The sequence below is a fragment of the Acartia tonsa genome, chromosome 8, assembly GCF_053477335.1.
Source record: "Acartia tonsa isolate MP-2025a chromosome 8, ASM5347733v1, whole genome shotgun sequence".
NCBI classification, from domain to species: Eukaryota; Metazoa; Arthropoda; class Copepoda; order Calanoida; family Acartiidae; genus Acartia; species Acartia tonsa.
The window spans coordinates 30,267,878-30,284,733 of record NC_137267.1 but is presented as its reverse complement, the minus strand read 5'-3'; positions in this window follow the sequence as shown (position 1 = coordinate 30,284,733).

Sequence of the window (16,856 nt, the reverse complement as noted above, 5' to 3'; positions counted from 1 at the left end):
TTTTTTTGGTATATAACAATGCTTCTTAAAAAATTCTTTTGTACAAAAATCTATAATTTCAATTATATTATGGCAGGAGCATATATTATTGTAGAGAGTATCTTCGCTCTGTATATTGTTGTATTCCTTGTTATTGAATTGAAAATTGAATTGAACAACTCTAATTGGCCGCGGGAAACCAGTAGTATAATACAACAGCGAGAGAGAGGGAGGGAGAGAGAGAAAGAGAGAGAGAGAAAGAGAAAGAGAGAGAGAGAGAGAGAGAGAGAGAGAGAGAGAGAGAAAGAGAGAGAGAGAGAGTATTTAAGCATACAATATAATACATAATATGTAGCGTAGAGAGAGATTCGGCTTATCTCGATTTGAAAAAAAAACAGGGTTATATACAACCACAAAAATAAAAAAATAAATTTAAATATTCTAAATTTATCCTAAAAATAATCCAAACAAATTTGTAAAACAAATTAAAATACGTGAATATTTTAATTTAAATCCCTGAAAATTACGAGAATTGTCCCCAAGCGTCTTTAGAGTAAAAGGGCCACATAGACTTAAGTTGTAGGGGAGTGGATGAGATCGGAGCCGGGTTTACGCATAGATAGGGGGGGGGGGGGGGGGGAAAGGGGAGTAGGGGTGGTTATAATAGGCCCACATTATACAAGAACTAGACGGCCAATTTTTAGTCTCCTCTTGACCACCCCGTAGTTTGTGCTTGTTAAGGGGTATCCGAAGAAATTGGTGTGAACATAATTGAAATTATGCTAATAAGTGCCCATTCCTAATATTAAATAAAGAAAACTTTTAATGTTTTAAATAGTGATTCAAGTGATTTTTTTTATAATAAACAAATGAAGTTTTGTATTCGATTTTATTACGTACCTAGTCATACCCAAGATTTTAAGAATCTCTGCTGCTCTGTTGGATGCGTGAAAAATTAGTGAACTTCTGTGTAATGTTTCCCATCATATAAAGTAGTACGGTTTTTGTTTGCCCTTAAGGATCTGTCCAACCACTGAACCAATTGAGTTCTTCATTTTCGAGAAGCTCATCACATGCCCTTGGTTGGTTTTAGGCTGTTTTACTGGCCGCCCATTCCTAGATGCTAGATTGAATGCTGCATCCGCTAGTATGAAAACAATACTTTAAGAAATAACTGTATTTCTTATTAATATTATTTATAATTACCTATAACAAAACAATTGAAGTAATAGGATAAAAAATAATCATTTAGAATTAATAAGGATATTTTGTCTCTAAATTTGACACTTATGATATCTTAAATTTGTTAAACCAACAGCACTTTTTTATGTATACCAGAAAGTCAAATCCCTACGTCCTTAAAAACTGAATATTTTTTACCTAGGACGATAGGGTCAAAAGTTGTAAATTACGTATTTTGTTTCTTTGATGGTAGCGGTAACGCTCCAAGAGGCATCTAGGGGCACTTGAATTGAGGGGGGGGGGGGGAAGATCCCAGCCCATTCTCAATTTTTGTTCTAAACAAGAAAAGGTTATTTTAAATTTTGTGGGGATAGCTATTTTTTTCTATTGGCGATTTCTCTATGAAAAGTGGCGTTCCCTACCCCACACAATAGTTATATATCTTCCCCAGACATATCCTATTATATAAAGTAGTAAGCTTTTTTTTCTGTACCGAAGGATCTCGCTAACCGCTAAACCGATATTGTTCTCCTTTACAGTGAAGCTTCTTATAGGTCCTGGGAAGGTTTTAAACTATTCTTAACCCCCTCCCCCAAAAAATATTTTTTTACTTTTGAAACTAAAATTTAAAATGTGATGAGGTCAACTTTTCCCTCTCCTAACTTAAGTGCCCTTAGAGGCTTCTAGGGGCGTAGCCGCTAGTCAATCTATAAAAGAGAACTATAATCAGACATCCTGTTATTTTATTATTATAATTACAAGCGCTATTTTCTTTTTTTTGTCAATAATGGATATTGTTATCCTTGTTGGTTTTGGTTAATAATAAATTATAATTTTCTATTTTGGTAGAAATCATACTTAAATCTCGCTTTGAATATTCATGTTTTTTTTTATCTGATTAATACATTAATCTTTTTGATAACCAAAATAAAATAAATTTCCTCTGTGATTAACTGTGTCCGTTTATCCATAACTCTAGGGGATTTTCATATTTTAAAAAGCAGTTTGACTAGATTATGCCTGTTCAATTTTTATCATCAAATAGATTCTACCTTTCTTAGAAACATTGGAATAACTTTAAAATATTAAACTTTAAATAATTGCTAAAGTTTTTTATGATATTGTAAAGAAATATTTTTTATATTGACTAGGATGACATTATAAAACTAAAATAAAAACGTTGCTAATCGCTAGGATAGAGATATGGATGTATATGAATATTTCGTTGTTTTTATACACTGCTTAAGATTTAATGATTTATCTTACAAAGATTTCATAATTTGTGATTTACCTACAATACCTCTCATTTTAAAATCTAAAATTATCCCTTTTTATAAATAGTTTTAGTATCTATTTCTTTGTCACTAGCTTAATGTTAATTACCCCCTCACCCTTTCAATATTATACTACCAGGCTCCCTTCTGGAGACAAAATGACTTTCATCATTAGAAAAGTAATAAGCATTCAAAAATACAAATATTTGTTAAACGTTTATCAACTATTTTTTCCTTTTAAATCCGTCAAAACAGATATTTTTCATTTTGCAAGAGTTTATGTGTGCTAATAATTCCCCTGGTTATTTTATCGATGTTTTCAAATATTAATGGTTTAATTTTAAATAAATATATTTATCTCTGTTTCTTATTTTAATCAAATAAAGTCTCCAGAGAGAAGGTTTAATAAGGCATAAACTATTAAACACAGCTAACTACTAATATCATAAGTTTCATTTATACTCACGTTTTTATTGCTCAATTAAATAATTTTTTTCTGTCCTTCGTATTTGACGTACACAGGGCATCTTTAAATGGCCTAAAACCAGTCTAGGTCCACCACAAAGCTAAAATGCGGTGAGGGAAGGGTACTTTTATGGAATTTTGATGTTTTTTCCCCAAACAAGCAGTATCCAACTTTCTCAACCAATAGTTTTAATCTACAGAAAGTGTGTTTTTTTATCATTATTGGGTTGAAATATCAGTATTCATCGTATAATATCTTAACCCTTTAGATCCCTGTTTAAATGAAACGCTGTATTGTTTGATATTTCAAGAAGGGGGGAATGAGTTTTTAGTTTAGTTTTAGTTTATAGAGAAAAGCTTTTCTGTAATTCAAAATTCTTTACAGTAGCGTAGTTGCTCTATAACTAGTATTTATCCGTATGACAGAAGTATTTTCCAATAATCGGAGGGGAAACGATAATTTTCTGTATAATCCAAATTATAATAAAATTAACACGTTTTGTAGATAAAAATTCTTGGTTTGAAAGTTTTAATACTTATAATTTGTACTACACAATAATGATTTAATAAAAGTTCCCAAAGTTTTTAAGTCAACGAATGAGAAAACTTTGAGAACCAGTATAATTTACAGTCCAAAGTTCCTTCCCCAAATGTATTTTTTATTCAAATTAAATGATTCTAAAATTATTTTGAAATTGAGTTATTGTTATTGTTGCTCTATTTGTAAACATTAACATTGTTGATTATGACAGTTTTTATTCTGTTTTGGATAAAATGATGCTTGTATGTTTGTTCTTAATTTGACGCTGTTTTTGAAACGCGTCATTTAATTATGTGGTCTTTTTAGTTATCTAATCTATCAGTTTTTTAACAAGGGCAATTTTATATTATTTGAAGTTTTAATTGAAAACTGTTCTGAAATTGAATCTTCACATAAATAATAAGATGAGTAAATATACTCCCCCCCCCCTTCATAGTGTAACGATCTGGCAGACTGACATACAATGCGAGTTATAAAGTAGCTACGATACTAAAAAGTTCAGAAATTAAAAAAGTTAGTTTAAGATTGGCTGCATTACTAATAAATTACTACAATTATAAAATATCTTCTTGGCTAGTATTTAATTCAAAATTATGGGGTTAAACATCACTTATATGTAAACGTTTCATTGCTGTAAACTAGTGATCCGCAAATATCGAAAATGTTAATTATAAGCGGCTCCTGTCCTAGCATCTAGAAAAGGGATTGGTTATTATCATGGCCTAAAACGATCTCAGTACCTATATAAAGCTTCCCTATGAAGAAATTAGTGGCATAACTTATTTCAAGATGCTACAAAATAATATTCTGTGTAAATGGAAGTACACTTATATAATATGACGTCATTGTTATGATTAAAACCAGGATTTAAAATGATCTAGATTGATAATGAATCATCAAATAAGTATTTTTCTTAGTAAAACAACCCCCTATGGCGGGGTGCATTTATTGTGAAACAGGTTTTAGGGTTTTTTAGTCATAATTAAAGAATATAAGCCCTATAATTACACAAGGCTATTAGCGTTATTGCATAATGGTGTTATAAGCGATTCTAGTTTGTAAAAAGATTTTTAACAATTTTATTTTTATTTATTAAAATATTTCAAGCTAGAAATTTAAAATTTTATATTATACATTTTTATGATATAAAATTTATATAGGATATACGTGGAAAATGAAATGTTAATAGGGGAAAATTTGTTGTCAATTTAGCTTGCTGATATGGACCTCATATATTAGTCAGTTCGTGCTTCCAGTATTAAGGGAGTGGATGGTGTAAAGGGGGTGGATGTGGGGTATCGTTATCTTAACCAGCTGCGAGTTTCACTTTATCAATCAGAGTACATGAAAATCTGGTGCAACATCCAAGTAATAATATATAGATTATAATTAGGTAGATTGTTTTGTCCGGGGGGAGGAGGGTATCTCCTACTCCTCCTAAATATATTATAGGTTAATCATATAAAGAGACTAGGAGAATGCTAGGGCCGCAGCCACTAATATTAATTGCGTTCTGCAAATCCTATTTAAAGCTTTGTTGACAAAACTAACTACCCTTTAATGGCAATAATTGGACCATAACTTAAATATAAAAGTAACTTTATCTAGAAGATAATTAGAAAACATTATGTGATCCAGTTTTAAGCCAAGTTAATTGTTCTTTGCACATTTTTTTAGGCAACACCGCATTTAGTATTAGTCAGATTAAGATAAAAGTAAATATTACAAAAACTTTTTTTATTAATAGTAGCTACTCCCGTATAGGCCTCCAGGAGCACTTAGGAGAATAGGAAGGGTAGGGGTTTATTTTTCTTTAAAAGTTGGTAGTACCGTCCCCTAAACTAGTTATAAACCGTCTCTGATCCCAAAGAAACTTTACTGTAAAGGAAAGCAATATCGGTGCAGCGGTTAGCATCCTCTTTCGATACACAAAATTATTGGTGGAAAAGAATAGACACTGCTTGTTTGTAAAGGCCAATTATGATTTAACAAAAGTACCCAAAGTCAACTAATGAGACATCTTATTTAAAAACTTTAAGAATCGGACTTATTTCAGTCCAATATCCTCTCCCTTTTTTGGCAAGATTACAAGTAACTTTTACTCTGCATATAACGCAATCCGTGATTAAAAGGGGTTTTTAGATTACAGACTAATAGTCAGTTCTAAGGTCGTTCTGTCACTCTCGTATCACGTCAAAGAAGAAGTTGAGCTGAGATAGAAAATTTACTGTGATTCTACTTAATTTTAATACTATAGAAACTTAACTGGTTGCAATCTTAGATGTTTACAAAATGTTTATGCAAAAGAATTAAAATTTAAAAATTAGATGTCTGAAAATTTATTATGAAAAAATATTTATACTAAGTAACAGTATGCATGTCTGTCTGAGTGCTAAGATCTCGTAAACTACTTTAAAATTCTTGGAATAATTTTCTTAGAAGTTTTACATTGGTCTAGGAAAGTAAATTGAGTAAATTTAGTGTATTTTAAGGGGGCCATACAGGACACTAGTGTTTTAACACCTCTACCCCCTCCCCCAAATGTATTACCAAACAAATTATAAGTAATTTATTTTAGTTGATAAATATTTCTTTTTGAACTTGATTATAAACAAAAGTATCCTTAGCTTTTAGCCTTATAATTTACAGTCCAGATTATATTTCTTTCCTTGGTTATTAATTCAAATTGATTTTAACATTTCATCATTTTTGTTTATCCCCTTTCATACTATTTTAATAAAGATTTTTTTTTTGCGAATTTTGCACAAACAACCTTTTCAAGTTTCAGACATAAGAGATTTAAAAATAGCGACGCCTAAAATTCGTACGGACAATAATGCAGCGCTAACAAAAAATCTTAATGTGGGTGTTTATAAGATTTAAAAGTATCCTCATGTTACTTATACATGTTCTACAAAGCTCAAAATTTTTTTGGTACCTGTCAATATTTCGGCTATTTTATTTTGAGATAGTATTTCTAATAGTCTGTTCCTTAATTGGATATATATTATCACTTGGATGTTACCTCAGATTTTCATGCTCTCTAATAAAAGGCAACTTGCAGCGGGCTAAAATTCCCCTCTTCCACCCCTTTGCTTCAACCTCTCCCTCCCCCCCGACTTGATGAACGAACTGACCAATAAACGAGTTTCATGTTGGCAACCTAAATTGACGAAAATTTTTCCCCTGTCATAATATCCACGTATATGTATTCTATATCCATTTTTCCTTAAAATATCGCAAACGGCTTGAATGACGACATATTAGAATAATCCATCAGTCTAATATGACGTCATTCGGGATACTTTTGACAATAACATATCCCGTTTTAATGGACACTATAAAGAGCTTGAATTCTAAATTGACCCAACTTCTGCTTTATTTGGTTTAAACATAAATTTTTATCAATGAAATCCCTATAATTTACTAAAATAAAAATGCACGACTCTACTTTAAAGAAATATAGAATGTTTTAATGTCTGTATTCTGATTTTTAAAGGAGATATTGTAATTAAGATTTTAAAACTATTGCACTATTTAAATATATTTATACTAGCGGCTGCTCCCCTAACATCTAGGGGCTCTATATTCTAAAGGGCAGAAAAATAGCATAAAACCATACCCAGACTTTTTTTTTTTAAGTAGATAGCCTAAAACCATCTCAGAGCCTATAAGAGTCTTCACTGTAAAAAAGAACCACATCGGTTCAGCGGTTAGCGAGATCCTTCGCTACAGACAAAAAAAGCTTATTACTTTATATTATAGGATTGTGGCTTCGAAACTGATTAATATCTGCTGGATTAGAACCGGTTCTCAGATATACTGAAAAACCGTGTATAGCATCCCATTTTAGATAATTTTTTATGAATATCAAAATGTAAAATCATAATATTTATACCAGTTTTATTATTCTGGGCCTTCTGCCTCTCAGGTTTAGCAAAGCTGTTTTAAATATTATAATTTCTCTTTTTAAAATCCGCGAAACGATGTCTATAATTAGATGCAATAAGGAACCATTAAAACTTAAATAAAAAGATTTATTGATTTGTTATCTTTCAGACAGATAGGCAAAAGATTGACACATACACAACCAAACATCTACAAGTACGTTATATACTAACTAATGGCTCCGCTCCAATCATCTAGAGGCTCTAAATGTGAGGGGAAAGGTAGAATTTACAAAAGATAGCTGAAATCATTCGCTGACTTTAATTAAGAAAGAAAACAGACTTATAGCATACTGAACCAATGTAAAGCTTTACAAAACGTGATAACTTAATAAATTCAGTGGCTTGCGAGTTCTTAACGGACAAACAAAAAACCTTACTTATGTACTTATATACCAGAATATCTTTATAGTTGACTTAACAAACCTAAAATATTGCCTGAAACCTGACAATTACAAACATATATATTTAAACCTATTGGTTCATATTTTTCGAGATCCTACTGGACATATAAACACACAAAGTTTAAATAAATTCTTTAATTTTAGGGTTATTTTTTGTTTCATGACTAAATATCACAAATAATCAACCTTGTTATCTGTTAACCAAAAACCAATTCCAAAAGTTTGTCAAATTAAGACTATATAAAATTCAAGAATATAGACGTTTTTGCTTAAAACATTTATTTTTGGGGCTTTACCTCAAATTAATAATTCATCCTTTCAGATCACTGATAATTTGCAAATAACATGACATAAAATTCTTCATTAATGCTATTACTGTGTCTCAGTTTACATAGAGTATATCGTTAGCTTGGTGTTGCTGCACTGTTAATTGACAAAGTCATCCTTGTTTGATTAATGGTTTATTTAAATTGAATTGGATTGTCAGTACTCGATAATCCTTTAAGCATTATTCTCCGTGATCTTAAGGGATAAGACAATGAATGATAAATTGATGCATATTCCTAATAATGCATATTAAGACTGTTTTTTTAAATCAACAAATTAAAATTTAATACAATTACCCATTGTTTTCAAGCAAACGAATTAGAGACCGTGTTTTCACAAAACTTTGGTTACCAGTGTCCCATCTCTCCATGGTTGACAGGAGGTTTCCTACAAAACCCCTTCCATCCTTCAGTTAAGTTAGGTTAGCCAGGGGCAACCTTTAGCTTTATGAAAAGAATAAATTTGTTTCTCTTTCTTTCCTACTTTCTCTCTTTCTATTTCTATTTCTATTTCTATCTCTTTCTTTCTCTCTTTCCCTTTCTAATTGTCACTCATTCTCATATCTTTCTCTCTCCCTCTTTTTCTCCTCATTCTGTCCAGCTGTGTCTTCTATTTTCTTTTCCATTATCAGTACTTATTATAATTAAAATATTTTAAAATTTTTTAAAAATTGTTGTCCATTCTGTTCTACTAATAATTATCCCTATTCAAAACCAGCAAGAAAAGTGTACCAATTATAAATTATATCACAAAAACAAGTTCCCAAAAGCTGTGTGACCTTTCTAAAAGTTGCCCTCAAAGTAAACGATTGATACATGTCAGTGTTCAAACATTGATGCTAATTTAAATAAATCCTAAAAGCAAATACCATCCAATTAACAGGGATCTTAAGAGAAAAGACCACAAACACACTCAATTGAGATTAACAAAATTAACCCTTTTTTAGGTTAATATTGTTTAATGAAAATTCAGGTCACTAAAGATTTGTACAACCCAACCAAGATAGAAAGTCTTTAAAGTTTAAGCCAGCGAATGAGAAAACGTACTCTATAACAATGATAAATTTCAAACATTACTAAATGTCAGAAAAATAGCTCTAATCAGTAATATATCATCCATAACCAATTAACTTTAATTACATATTGGTGACACAAATCAGGAAGGAAGGGAGCATAAGACTTTAGATTTAACACATTATATCATTTGTAAGCTTAAATTACTTTTACTAAATACTGATGAATTAGTTAAAACATTTCAATAAATACTTTTAATCTACACAAGGGGTAATTTTGTGTATCATCATTGAGGACTACATCAATTTATCATTTAATATCCTAACCATTAAAATTCCTGGCACAAGAAAACAAAACGATGTTGACACTATGCTTCACGCAAATGCGGGAACACCCCAATGCGCAAATGCGGGAACACCTCTATAGGCGACGCTATTACCCAGACAATTTTATTGCCGGTGTTTGAGTTAATAAGGGAGAGAGAGAGAGAGAACTAATACAGCTGGTTTAATTTACAACCCTTTCTTCCCCTTAATATTAGGGATCTTAAGAATTAAGACAACAGATGATAAACATCCTTTCTGATGATTAAAATATTGGTTTAAAAGTTTGAACACTATTAATTTGTAACCAACCATTAAATGTCCAGTATCCATGCAACGTTTTGAGCCAACAAAGTTGTTTGTTTGTGTGTGTGTTTTAATTAAGATTTTAAGCAAAATTCTAGCATAAGAGTATATGTACGGGTTTCCCAGGAATCTTAAGGGATAAGACAATGAATGAAAAATTGAAAAATTACCACTGATGTAGAATAAGGTTAATAATTGAAAAGTTTGGACGCTGCTCTTTTGGACGAATTAATGAATTAAAGTTTTTAAGACAAAGAAGTAGAAAATATGATTCTAAAACTTTAGACCAGTGTAATTTACAGTCCCCTCCCTGTCATGCATTCCCAAATCTAACACTCAAGGAGGGAGGAGGAAGCGTTGTGAATTAGACTGGTACCCAAAGTTTTATACTCGGGTTTTCTTGTTCTTCGTCTCTAAAACTTTGGGTACGTTATGAACACGTTAACCACTGAACCAATTGAGTTGTAGATATTCTTCACATAAAGGTATTAGGCAACCATGCGATTTGTCAATTTTCTCGAAAACACTTGAAAACTTGTTTTAAGCGTTGCTGTTAGTTTAATTTTCAAAAAAAAATTATAAAAAATAAATTTCATGATCTTTATAAATATACAAGAAAGATTACATCCAATAATGAATTGAAGCGTAAATCAGCTGAGAATTCATTGTTGGCTTCTGTTTTCTACCTGTCGACAAAATGAAAGACAGAGAGAGAGAGAGAGGGGACATTGAACTGTAAATTATCCTGGTACCCAAAGTTTTACTCATTCGTTGGCTTTCAAACTTTTAATACTTATATTAAATCTTGAAAAGGTTGTACTAACTAACAGTGTCCAAACTGTTCAACCAATAACTGTTCTTTATAGAAGGGGTTATTTTGTCTTCATCATTGGGATGCACATGAAACATTGTTCATTGTCTTAGAAGAGAGAACAAATAAGGAATATAACTTTTGTACTTTCAGACAGACAGTTATTCTGTAGAATAGATACGATAATAATTTTTGGCTCAAAATTGCAAATCTTTGCTAAATATATGTCTGAGTTTTATCTTTTAAAATATCTTTTTGCATTATCAATTTGAAAGTTCACATTCTAAATATTCTAAAAAGTTAGACAGGTTGAACAAGTATGATAACATCCATAGTAAATAATAGCTTATATAAGCTAAACTATCGTTATTAATAAGGTATGTCTGTTTGTTTGCCCGTCCGTAGCCTGTGTTAAGCTATAATCCTCAAATAATAATGTGTAGATATTCTACAGTATCTACAATGTTTCTCTATGATACTTTTTGAAACAATAAAAAAGTATTTATTTTCTTAAATCTTGATTGGTTGGTACAAACTTTCAGTGTCCAAACTTTTTCACCAGTAATTGTATTGTAGTGAAGAGGTGAATCTTATTTAGCGTAACAAGGATGACAACATCCATAAAAGCGAAGCGCTGAAACGGTAGGACAAACGGACATTAACACTTGTGTAGTGTCAGAACTGAATAATCAAAATATAAATGTATAAGTCGTATGTATAAAAGTCGATGCAAAATTGTAAGTGAATTTGTTGAAAAACTGCTTGATACAAAATAATGTTTATGGACATACTTACATTTTTAGGACTTAATTACAGAGTTGCTTCGCTTATAATATTGTACTTTGATGTCCGAGGAATCAGTATATAAAAAATCAAATCAATCGGATAATTAGATCATATAAAAATTTGTTGTTAAAAAAGTAAAAAATCAACATGTTTAAATTGGTCGTACGGACATTTTGGTAATGATTATAGAGATGCTACGCTTTCTAAATCGTACCTAACTACTACAGAAATCACCATGCAAAGTTTGAAATCGATAGGACAATTCTAACATGCCTAAATTAACGAAAAAAGCTATCCGTTACGGACGGACGTACGGACGGACCGACCCTAATTATAGAAAAGCTTCGCTTTTAACAATAGGGTCCTACGACAAACGCAGTAGTCCCAAACGTCGGAGTGGACAAACGTCGGAGTGGACACTTAACCTAACCTAGCCTATTTTTGACCATGTTATAGGTTTTTTAAATGCCTAACCCCTGTGGGGGGCTTATTTGTTCATTCATATCTTAACCTAACCTAATCTGTATAGAAATACTTAATAAAATAAATATTTGAACACTCCTGCGTTTGTCTACTCCGACGTTTGGGACACCTGTGTTTGTCCTGGAACCAATAAGGGGTTTGCATCATTTTATATTCCAATGTCTTATCTTTCAAAATCCCTGTTTTATTATATAGTGTTTCTCCTGTAGCATACAATAATTCAGGAATAAGGTATAACCAACAAGGGAATTAAATCTAAAATAATATTTGGGGGGCAAATGGAGAGGTCGTCAATTTTACGATGTGTTGCCCCCAACGACAGCTGAAAAACTGGTATAGGTTTCGTGATTTTTTCCCGAATTAATTTCGTTATTGGTATGAGCTGACAATAACCTTTTATAACAGACAGATGTACAATTAAGTAAGACTAGTAGAGTAGCTTCACTCAAAATATAAAAAGCAAATATTTTTGGGTTAATAAAAGAATGAACAAGAACAATTATGTTAAAAGAAGCAGAGCATCAAAAGCTCAATATATGAAAAAAAATTATAAAAGCTAACATTATTTTATGATAATACATGTCCGTTAATTAAGAAAATTTACATTTTAAAAATTTATTTGATTATCATTGATACTCACAAACTAAGAATTAGTTAAATTCTTAGCTTCTAAAAGCAGTTTAAAATCAGTCTGGCTGCCTATTTTATAAGATGAGCTAACCTGTAACTTATTCTGTCTAATGGACGTACGGACTAACCCAACCTAGTTTTGCTGCGCTACCAAAAATTAAAGGTCATGTCATGTATACTCAAAAATTTCAATGCTATATGACTTGAGGCTAGGGTCTATATGATCACTGTATAAGCTTAAACTTTCGTGATTTCCCGCAGGCCAAATTTTACCTAAATATTTAGACAACACTCTTACATATTTAGGGCATTTAGATTTTGGAAAAATATGTTCTTTCCTTTTTCCTTTTTTTCCACTCTGCTTGGAATTTTTTCTTTGTTTCTTTTCAAGTTTTTATAAATTTTATTTCTCGTATTCATTCGAATCCGGTGGACAGGAACCGGTTCTCATCAATACGAAAAAACTATGTCTAGCATCGTATTATAAACCGCTTTCTACAAATATAGAACTGTACAATCATAAGATTAAAACCATTTTTTTAGCCCGTGCCTTCGGTACCTTGGGGTTAAAAAAAACTGGTTTTAATCTAATAATTTTACATTCTATATCCGCGGAAAGTGGTTTATAATACGATGAAAGAAATAACTATTCCAATTTTTTTCTCTCACACTCTTTCAATCTCTCTCTCATTCTTCAATCCCTCTTCCTCTCTCTCTTTCTTTTCTCTTTCTTTTTCTTCTTCTTTCTCTTTCCCCCTGCATTATACTTTCCATGGCTAAATAAAAGCGTCTATTTTCTCCCTCCCTACCCTCCATCAAAGTCCAAACCCAGTAGACCGAGAATGTACGCAAATTTCAAAAGTACAAGGGTAAAGTTTCCAAAAGTTTAATTAATATTCTGTTGTAAAAATCTCTTTATTTTGTACAAAACTATAGAGCATATTTGACAAAACCATATGTACAAAACATATACTGTACGAAATCGGACCCTGAATGAGACCCCCATCACATTAGCACGTCCTTGAAATTTTGGTAAATAAACACATCAAATGCTAATTCTAAAAACTTATAGAAATATATAATTTACAATAGATACTTATATATCATTGTGTTACATGACAAATGTTAGTTTCTTAAAACCCGCTCTTAAATTGGCCTATTAAAATATTTAGGGTGGTTTCTGGTGTTTGGGTCAAATTTATGTTGGGTTAACTTACAAAACAGATAAAATAGCTATTCTAAATTATACCTAGAAAGTAAGTAAGAAGTCAGAAAGAAAGAACCAAAATACACACAATTCAAATAGATTAGAATTTCTTATTTTCATAGGTCTAAGGGGAGAATAAAATTTATTTAAACTTATTTTTTGGCTGTATTGGAAGAAAAATGTGACTTGAACGCAACAGTAAACAACGGCTTTTTATTATTCTACTAGAATCAGGGGTCTTACGCAGGGAGTAAGGGAGGGGACAATGGGCAATTAATTCAATTTAAGAGTTTTCAAAGAAAGGCCATGAAATCCACACTAATCCATAAAATTTGGAGGAAATTGTAAAGGGTTTGTTCATTAAATTTAGAAAATTAAAAACTAGGAAAAAAGTCATGCAAAGCGAAATCATATCTTGTTTTTGATGAAATACATTGAGGTTTTATGGTGCGATTTTTATATTACAAGATTATTGGACCCAGCCAACTGCTGGCTAGATTGGCAAAAATATGAACCAATATGCCAGCCTGCCTCTTTTTATCCAGTTTATTTCCCTTGCCCCATGCCCTCTCCTTCCTTCTCCCTTTTTTTATCGTGTGCTTAAAAAAGGGAGATGGGAGGAGAGGGGAGTGAAATAGAGTATGGGAGAAGGGCCGTGTATTCTCAACTCTCTTCTGCTAGATTCAAAACTAACACAACGAGTAGCGGCATTTTATGCGCTTTTACCCAAACTCTGTCAGAAACTGCTAACTTCTTGCACATTCCCTTTAAGCCAGTACCCAAATTCTGAGACTACTAAAAATTGAATATTCGATCCATTGTCCCCTTATTCCCTGGATTTTACGGGATTAGACAATGGGTGAGAAATTGATGTTTGACCCAATCATGATAAACAAAATAAAAGTTAGGTTAGTTTGTACAAACCCAAGTTTTTAAGCCAATGAATAGTCGAGTGATTTTATAAACTATTGGGGCCAGAATAGTTTACAATCTATTGTCTCCTCCCTGCTTGCCTAAATTAGCTGTTTCCTGTACGTTGATCCTATATAGATCAACAGTTTTTACCACACACGCATGTATATATACATAGCTTAGCTTCCCTTCTTCTGTCTTTAATTAAGTTAAAACAAATTAACCACTGTACTGATTGAGTTCTCCATTTTAGGGAAGATTTACATAGATCAAGGAATATTTTAGAGCGATTTTTCTTTCCCCCTTCTCCCCTCCTCAAAATGTAGAGCTACTAGATGCTTGTCTCGAATAAAATATAGTTGGATCAATTGGCATGGACGTTAAAGGATTGAAATCGAGTAAAATTTTTTTATACTTTCATTGGATTTAAGAAATATGAAAGTAGTATGTTTATTTTTGTTTTTATGTAAAGATCTCCATTCACCACTGAACCGATTGAGGTCTACGCTCTAGGGACGTTTGACATAAGTCTTGGGATATGTTTCGGCTATTTAATTTTAAATTGAAGTCCTGATATGGTATTAGGCTATTTTTGGAAACATAGCTCCTTGAAATTAATGTATATAAAAAGTTCCAACTCTTAACTTTCCACCAATATTAGCAAGCAGGCAAAGGCAGTATTGTACAAATTAGTTTATATTCTGTTATATTATTTAAACAGTTGCCAAATTAGTAAGTAAGGAATAAGGATAATTTTAGAGATGCTTCGCATTAAAAAATCAATTTAAACTCTTTTGACATATTTATTTACCGTATTTGACATGTTTATTCTAATCATTTTCAACTACAAAAATAATTACATTTAAAAATAATTTTGCCCTGTAGCCAAATTAAACGTTACTTATTTTTGTAAAACAACAAAAACTGATTTTCATTAATAAATATTTTAAATAAAAGAAATATTAATAAGTAGTAGGTTGATGAAAAGCAAATTCAAGGTTCAATTTCATACATCTGTACTTATGTTTTTACTACTATTATAAAAAAAATCATAACCTTATAATAAAGTAACAGGGTCTGTGTCTGTCTGTACCAAAGAAGCTTGCTAATCGCTGAACTGATATGGTTCTCCTTTACAGGATGGCTTCTCATAGATCCTGGGAAAGCTTATTATTTTCGGGGAGGGTACTACCACCTTTCCAAGATAAATCACCCCTAAAATATATTACATCCCAAATATTAAAAAAAAACTTTTTAAAACTAAAATGATATATTGGGTTGTCGAATTCAACCTTCCCTCTCTAAAAGCATCAGTTTTCATAGTTTTAATTAAAATTGTTCTTGTTTAAATTATTGAAAATACATCTTAAATTTGAAGCTTAGATAGAAAGTGATGGATAGACAATGAACAAAAACAACTTGACAAAAATTTATATAAATTCCACAGAAAAATGTACTTAAAAAGCAGCAAAGCGACATTTGTGTTCGTCAATATGTCCGTTTGGATGAATCTTAAGCTTTCGCTAAATGCTCTTCACTTACCATTGCCCTCCGTCATAAAAAAAACGAAAAAAACGACACCTTAGAAAAACTATTAGATATCGATTGTCACCCTTTTGTGTAGAAGCCATAAAACGATAGGGGCAAGATCTAAACTTTTCCACAAATTATTTCATTTCACAGATGGGTAATTTTGTTTATCACAATTACAGCTGTATATTAAGTTATTTCCCATTGTCTTATCCCATAAAATCTCTCGAACATACCCTGGTTAAAGAGCAGCTGTGCTATTTTGAAAAGGATGAGAAACTGGGCAAAAAAAGTATGAAGTAGGAAAAGGATAGTAAAAATATTTTCTAAAAACAACCAAATTTGTTAAAAGCAATTCTTGTCATGAATTTTGAAATTATAGAATCATTCTGATTATTCATTTGGTGATTAAGCACACTGTTATCAACCAATTGAGATATCTTGACAGACAAAAAAAGCCCTACTACTTATTTATCAACATGTTTTTTTTACATAAAATTGTAGATATATATCACAAGTAGTGATCCTTAATGATGGACAACACCTCTACGAAAATATCTGAAAGATATGATAAGCCCACTGCAAGGATAAATCTTAGGATTCTTTGAATGTTTTTTCGTAGTGTAGAAACACTTGATATAAAATGGGCATTCTAAACATGTCAACAAAAATTTCTTTTTCTTTTCAAGGCTAAAAAGGATTTAAATTTCCCTATGAAACCAGAGCTGGATCTTTA